At 43.3% G+C, this 7,082-nt stretch overlaps 1 protein-coding gene across 4 annotated transcripts in view; it reads left to right on the top strand.

Moving 5' to 3' along the window:
• The window catches only part of sipa1l1 (signal-induced proliferation-associated 1 like 1), a 71,536-nt gene continuing 64,454 nt past the window's right edge, over positions 1–7,082 (top strand). For all 4 annotated transcript variants that reach the window (XM_053675650.1, XM_053675653.1, XM_053675654.1 and 1 more), the window contains exon 1: positions 1–305. The gene's annotated coding sequence lies outside the window, so the exon portion shown is untranslated. The remainder of the gene's footprint in view (positions 306–7,082) is intronic.

Here is a 7,082-nt window from a genome sequence, read left to right on the forward strand (position 1 = left end):
AGTTGAAGTTGCGCGAGCGAGAGAGAGAGGGAGAAAGAGAGGCACAGTCTGAAGAGAGAGGAGCTGCAGCGCGGCTGATGGACTACAGCACACTTCATTTAACAGTTGTTTTTGCCTAAAACTACAGACGCAGCCCGACGGTGGGTGACTCGGAGACTGTCTCGCGCTTCGTCCACAGTTTTTTATTTTATTTACCCACTGCTGTTGGAGTTTTTTTTTTTTATCTGAGGGAAGAAACGCCGACGAGGCTGGAGAAAGACAGAGGAGAGTAAAGAGAGAAAGAGAGAGAGAGAGAGAGAGAGAAGGTGAGTTCAGTCTGCAAACACTGCTTTGATTTAACCGTCGCGTGCATTATTTACCTCACCCCCCCCCCCCCCGCTCCTTCTTTTTAAAAAATAAAAACAGCCGAGCGCGTGCGACCCTCGAGAAGGATTAATATGAACGTTATCTCCAGCGTTTAGCGAGAGATAAAAGTTAAACCTTCGTTTTTTCGGTTGAAATGTGGCGATATTAAATGCGCGCTCGCCTTAACGACGCAATTACGGCGTGTATATTGTCAGATTTTGTCGCGCACGCGGAGGGGCGCAAGGAAGACGTTAGAAATTTCGGTCTCGCGCAGCTTCTGTGCGACGCCGAGCTACCGAGTCGTGTTAACGTTAGCGCGGATCATTTTAATATTCCGTTAACGCAAAAAGCGTGATATCCGGGCCACAAATCACACGTAACTTACATAAACAGCTAACTACCTTCGTCAGGGTGACATTTTAACGTTCTCATAACTACTGTTAAAAAAACAAACAAACAGGAGACTTAGTAATGATGGGTAACTGTCCTGCGCATGCGCAGCTGTCTAACATGATCCTCCCCGGCTGTGGGTTTCCTCAGGGTTCTCTGGTTTTCTCCATACATGTGGTGTCTCTAACTTACCCCTAGGTGTGAAGAGAAATGTACAAAGTGGCTGCTGGATATAAATCCGTGTTCACGCTCACTTTTTTTTGTTGTGTGACTAAAACACGTTTGATGGCGCGGACGAGAGAGAACGCAGGAAGCTGGTTCGCACGTTAAGGCCCCGCAGTCACACTTGGCGTGTTTTTGTCGGGAACAAAAACGCGGCTGCCCAGAACGAGGAATTATTTCTGCGTGATTAACAAAGAGAAATAACATGGATCATAAAAACGACGTGTTACGGCAGTCGTGTTGGAATCGTGGAATTACGTTACAACTGTTCTCACAACGCAAAAGCCACACAAATATAATCAAGTAGGGAAAAGGATGTAAATGGAATTGTGCACGTGTGTGCACCGCCATGTTGGTGTGACGTCAGGTTTGTTTATGTCTTGGAACGCGAGGTCTTTCTTTTTTTTTTTTTTATAACGATATATCGCAGTAACGGAGCAACTGGACTTCGCAACGTGGACGGATTTGGTAATCCGGGTGCTAGTCTTAGCTTTTCATCGCTAACCGAGAATGTTTTAAGTAGTAAGTGTGTCGGATCAGGAGTCCTATTCCACAAGAGCTTACGTAATTCACTCTTAGTTTTGACCTTGGAAAGTCAGGAAGGCGTGTGTCCTCAACCCCGAGTTCAGGAAGTGTCGCCATTCCAACATGGCCGCCCACATTGTGAACAGTAACTAAGATATTACATCTACTGTAAATGAGGTTATAGTGGTGTTTCATTTGTTTGGACAAAATCTCTCAATACTGACTTTATATTCTGAGAGAAGAAACACTTCCTAAGCGCCTGATGAGTGATCGGTGACGTCCACACGCGCTCCGCTCTAAAACGATGGAGTTGCGAGCTCGGGCGTCCGAGTCGAACTGGAAGGCAGCGTTTTTTTTTTTTTTTTTTAAGCAGGTGGTGGATTGTCGCTTGGTGCGTCTCCGAGTGTGGTGTCGATGCGTTGGTTTGTTCTGATCTCTCCTCTCTGGCTGTGTTCGTTGTGTGGGCGGAGGTACGCTTTAAAGAAGAGCTTTGAGTCCCTGACTCGAGCGCTGGCTTCTGCTGCTTCCTCATCAGCGTTGGCATTAATATCAGCATTGTGGTTCCTATTAATTTGTCGCAGTCAGCAGCATCATGTTTATTTCCTCTTCATTCAACCGACTCAATCAGTCCTGTTTGCAGTTCCTAATTATTTTAATGACGGTCATGAATATAACCAGTTGATTGAGCTGTTGTCATGACTGCTGTGTATCGGTTCTTGCTGCTTTTATTTATTTATTCTGAACATATATGAGCAGCGTTTTTGTGTCTGAACTAACGTGATTAGCTGAGCAGCGTCCGTTCTGTCGTACGTGGGAGGTACGTTCTGGTTCTCACACGATTTGAACCGACAATCATGAGGACAGAACCTTAATCTCTGCGCTCCTACTGTCACGGAGAGGAGACTGAGGTTTTCTTTTGCATGCGTGGACACGGAAAATCATTCACGCTCGTCCATCCACCTGAGACGTTGACGCTTAAGGGTCTCGAGGAAGCAAACGGTGGCAGCTTGGCGGTGACGGGATTCGAACTCACGACCTGAACCGCCGAGCTTCGCATTTCTGAAGATTATTCCAGAAGAATACAGACTGGAGTAATCTTTTTAGATGTTTACTTGAGCAACGCAGATCACACGAGGTCTTAAAGTATACAGCGGCGGTACTCGTCTAGTCGTGTACTCGGTCAAACGTGAAACGTCCGTAGACAAAACGCTAACGTGGAGACGTGTTTCTGCAAGTTAGCGCTCTCCTCTACAAGCGTTTTTCTAATATCGGTTATGTAAGCACTCCAAGGATGCGGATACAGTGCCACATTTTTGTGTATTAAGCTGCCGATCGAGAGAGCGCGTGGGCGGAGGCGCACATGTTCTGCAACATGGAGAGAGGGGGAGAGAGCGCGAGAGCCTGGGCGGATGATTGGCAGCACAGGGATTCTCAAAAGCCTTTCAGAACCCGAGCGACTGCACGCTCTAATGTTGATGGATTAAGCGGAAGCATCGCATAACCAGTGTTTAAATCAAACGTCACCTGTGGCATTTACAAAAGCTCTCCACAGCTCAGGAGAACACGGACACCATCAATCACGAGGTCGGCCGAACGGGTCGTCTCGACAGAGTTCACTCCGGCTCGGTGTCGGTTAGTGTCGACACCGTTCATCAATAAAAAAAAACATCATCATAACGGAAATTTTCGCGATTCGCATCGGAGATTAAAAACGATAAAGATTTCTTCCCTGCATCTGTCAGCTTCCGGTTAACGTGGCCGATATGACGCGAATATCACTTCACGGTCCTGTCTTCCGTGCACCATACGCATACTTCTATCTATCTATCTATCTATCTATCTATCTACCCAATCGACTCTACAAGTATCGGCACCCAATCTATTTTCCACCGGTGTAGACACTGCCAGTTGTAGCCCAGTCACTAGCGTGCGGTATATCAGTGAAGACGAACATGTTTTCTCTGAAACACGTGCCTCTCTGCTGTGTATGAGCAATGTACCGTCACAGAGCAGCTGAATGAGGCCCCTCTAGCCGTCCTCGCTCATATACACTCGGAGAACGGAAGAACAGGCGGTGATTCGCTCATCGGTGAAGACGTTGGGTTACTGATCGGAAGCTTGAGAGTTCAAATTAGGGCTGCGACTAACCATTATTTTCACAATCGATTATTTGGCTGATTATTTTTTCGATTAATCGGATGGGGGCGGGGCAAACGTTCAGTACCCTTTTTATTGTTTATTTAAAATAAAATACACAAACCGAGAGTTACAGATATAAACCTCAGACTAAAACTTAAAACTTTACTGTTTGTCCAAAATCGAAAAGAACCCAACACACACACACGCGCACACACCAGAATATATTTTATTCATTTAGGACTGTAGTTTAATTCAGTGCTTTTTGTGCATCCATAAAATTAATGCATAAATAATTATATACAATATAATCTTAAATAAAAAAAAAAAAAATATTTTGTGTGTGTGTATATATATATATATATATATATATTTTATATATATATATATTTTATATATATATATTTTATATATATTTTATATATATATAATATATATATATATATATATATATATATCTCATCTCATAAGTATTTATGCATTATTTTTCCCCGCCTCTTACACACAGTGGAGCATTCCGGATGTAAACATGTTTGTGCTCGTGCAGCACTGTTTGATGTCTGCGGTGTTTAATATAAAATGCTCCCTTGCTTTCGAGGACTTTCTTCCTCATGTTGGGAATAAAAGGTAACGTTCACATAAACAGTAAACTGAAGAAAGTTATTGTCAGCGACTCTGGGTATTAGGGTCAAACTAGCGGCGTCGCATTACATGCGTATGACGTCATGTGCCGTCGACTAGGAAGCGGCTTATACTTCCAGTTAGTAAAAACCCGATAGCGTTCTATTTGAGACGATATTACCTTTCTAAAATCCCCACACATTAGACGATGGAGTACGCAGTGCATAGTGTAAGTGTGGAGTACCTCATTCGGGACAGAACTTCAGTATTCACTCTCCGAAGAGTGTTTTCAGAACAGAAGTAACGTTGTGAGTAAACGTATCCCGTGCCGCGCGCAGGCCAGCTAATCCATAATGAAGGTTTATTTTGTCGTTTAGCTTGCGAAACGACACAACGGGCAGATTGGGACATTTTTTTCCAAAGTCGAGCGTAACGATCAGACACAGATCAGACAGAACGATATGCGAACTATGAAGGTTAGTCTCTGTAGTTCCGTCATTTCTTTGAAACTCCATCAGACAAAAACAAAATAAGCAAACCGGTAAGCTGAGCTCAAAACCAGAAACGTTAGTAACCGACTTGGAAAACAAGGAAGCAGGAAACTGGGGACATAACGAGGTAACGTGGCTAGGAAATGAGGTTCAACACGTGCCAGGACTTTATGAATAAGCACAACACAGGAACACAAGGTTTGGGCGTGTCTGGGTTAGAGGCAGGACATCATAGGCAGGCTAAGATATCACATCGCAACTCTTCTTCACCACGTGTTTCACTCGAAGGGCCACGATGGGGTCAGATATTTTTGTTCAATTAACAAACGTATAAAATAAAGAGGGGAGCTGAAACAGTTGGGAGAAAAATTTTGGTTTTATAGCGAATAACAAGGAAGTAATGAAGTGACTGACACCTGAGGATACCGACCATAATTAGAAAGGTATCTCATGATGATACGATATCAATATCACAAAAAAACAACAAAAAGGTATCTCAGAACCAGTAGATTATGTAGAAATCTTATTAAAACGTCCAGATTTTAAGATTCCTATTATTATTTTTTGTCTGGAAAAATCGTTTCAGCACTAACAGCAGTTCCGAATCCTTTTGTAAAAGGTGAGTCACTTTCTGGTGTGTGGAATCGACTCCGAAGCTTCAGAGTTGACTCTTAGTTTTTAATGCTTGGAATCAAGGAATCAGGGAATCGACTCGTTTTGGGATCGATTCCCAGCGCGTTTAATATGAACCGAAAGCAGGATGATCGAATGACTTCACACACGATTTAGTGTCGACAAAACAGTTTCATTACTTTTTCAAGCTTTCAAGCTAATTGATTCAAAAAGCTTCGTAATATGGACCAACGATTTGACGATGAAATTTGTTGCATATTTTATTATGAAATTTGATTGTTGATTAGTGGTTGCAGACATAATTTCATCCCTTAAGCCCATAAATCTCTTTCACAAGCTCAACCCGTCCCGCCGTGACATGCGGAATGAGAATTTATTCACGAACAGGATTTTTCCACTGTTCTCCATTCATCTGGAGGGATGCTGGCGCTGATGCCGATCTAATGAATGATGGTGCATATCGAAGCCTATGATGTTTTTTTTTTTTTCTCCTCACAAAGAGGAGAAATGGTGAGCAGCTTTCTGAAGAGGAGAGAGAGAGAGAGAGGGGTGTTAACATGGCTCCCGAAGGCTGGAATTAGTAACGAATGCACCCGTCTAACACCCGGGCTCCGTAATTACAGTCCTGTCTCCGGCACCGCTGTGGGCACCATCTTATCGCGAGCTGCTGCCTTGGATACACACACCCATTAGTCAAGACGTCCATCATTCCGATGTTCACGAGGACGAGAGCACACCCGAGCGATGATTCTAGTAATATTCACGCTCCATACGCTGGATTTGTGTTTAATACGATAGCTGATGTAAATACGTACGGAGTATTGCCATACACACACCGCACTCAGTGAAATATTGGATTACGATGCATGTCAGACTAAATCTAAACCTCCTGAATCTTCATTTGTCATCCATAATAAGTACTCTTGTGTTCCATTGTCTTCCAAGAACTGATTTCCTGTTATTAAAAAACACAAAACTTTGGTTCCCAACACCGCACCATACACGTGGGTGCTGCATCAAGAAACGCCAGCATCTACCCCGTTATTCAAGTCGTTTCGGTTCCCTGAGCCACGTTTGACCAAAGCTGCGTCTGGTGCGTACCGTGTTCAATTCAGTACCTACTGCCTGGCCGTCGATCCGGTGCGTACCGCGTTCGATTCAGTACCTACTGCTCAGAGTGTGTTAAGACATTTATAGTGAAACAGTCTAAGTTGCATCAGTTTAAAAGTTTGCATCCCCCCCTTTTTGAAGGATATGAATTCCCTCTTTACCTTTCTAACCGCCTCTGGGCTCTGACTTTGTTTTCAAACTGGTTTTCAGTGTTGACTTTGCACTGTTTTGAATCGTCTTATCATTTTTAACATCTTAACGGATGAATGATGATAAAAAAAAAAAAAAAAAGCAAATAGTGGTGTGTATTCAGTACTTCAGTTCAGAGGGAAAACTATTCACTTCATCTGCACATTAAATCTTAAAAACCACCTGCAGGGTGTTTCAAAGCGGTTTCGAGGACTCCTCGTTAGTCATTCTCGTAACTTCGTTTATTTCCTCTTGGCTTCGCTGTCGTTCCCGAACAATACGCTTTAAGATGAATAACTGACTAAGAACCTGAGATTTTAAACGCTTAAACGCCACTAGACGCTTTACATGGCCGATTTTTTCGTTATAAGATTTTACTTCTCTCACCGGCCCTGGAGTTAGTAACGCAAAGCTAATTTC

This window comes from Ictalurus punctatus, chromosome 25 (assembly GCF_001660625.3).
Source record: "Ictalurus punctatus breed USDA103 chromosome 25, Coco_2.0, whole genome shotgun sequence".
NCBI classification, from domain to species: Eukaryota; Metazoa; Chordata; class Actinopteri; order Siluriformes; family Ictaluridae; genus Ictalurus; species Ictalurus punctatus.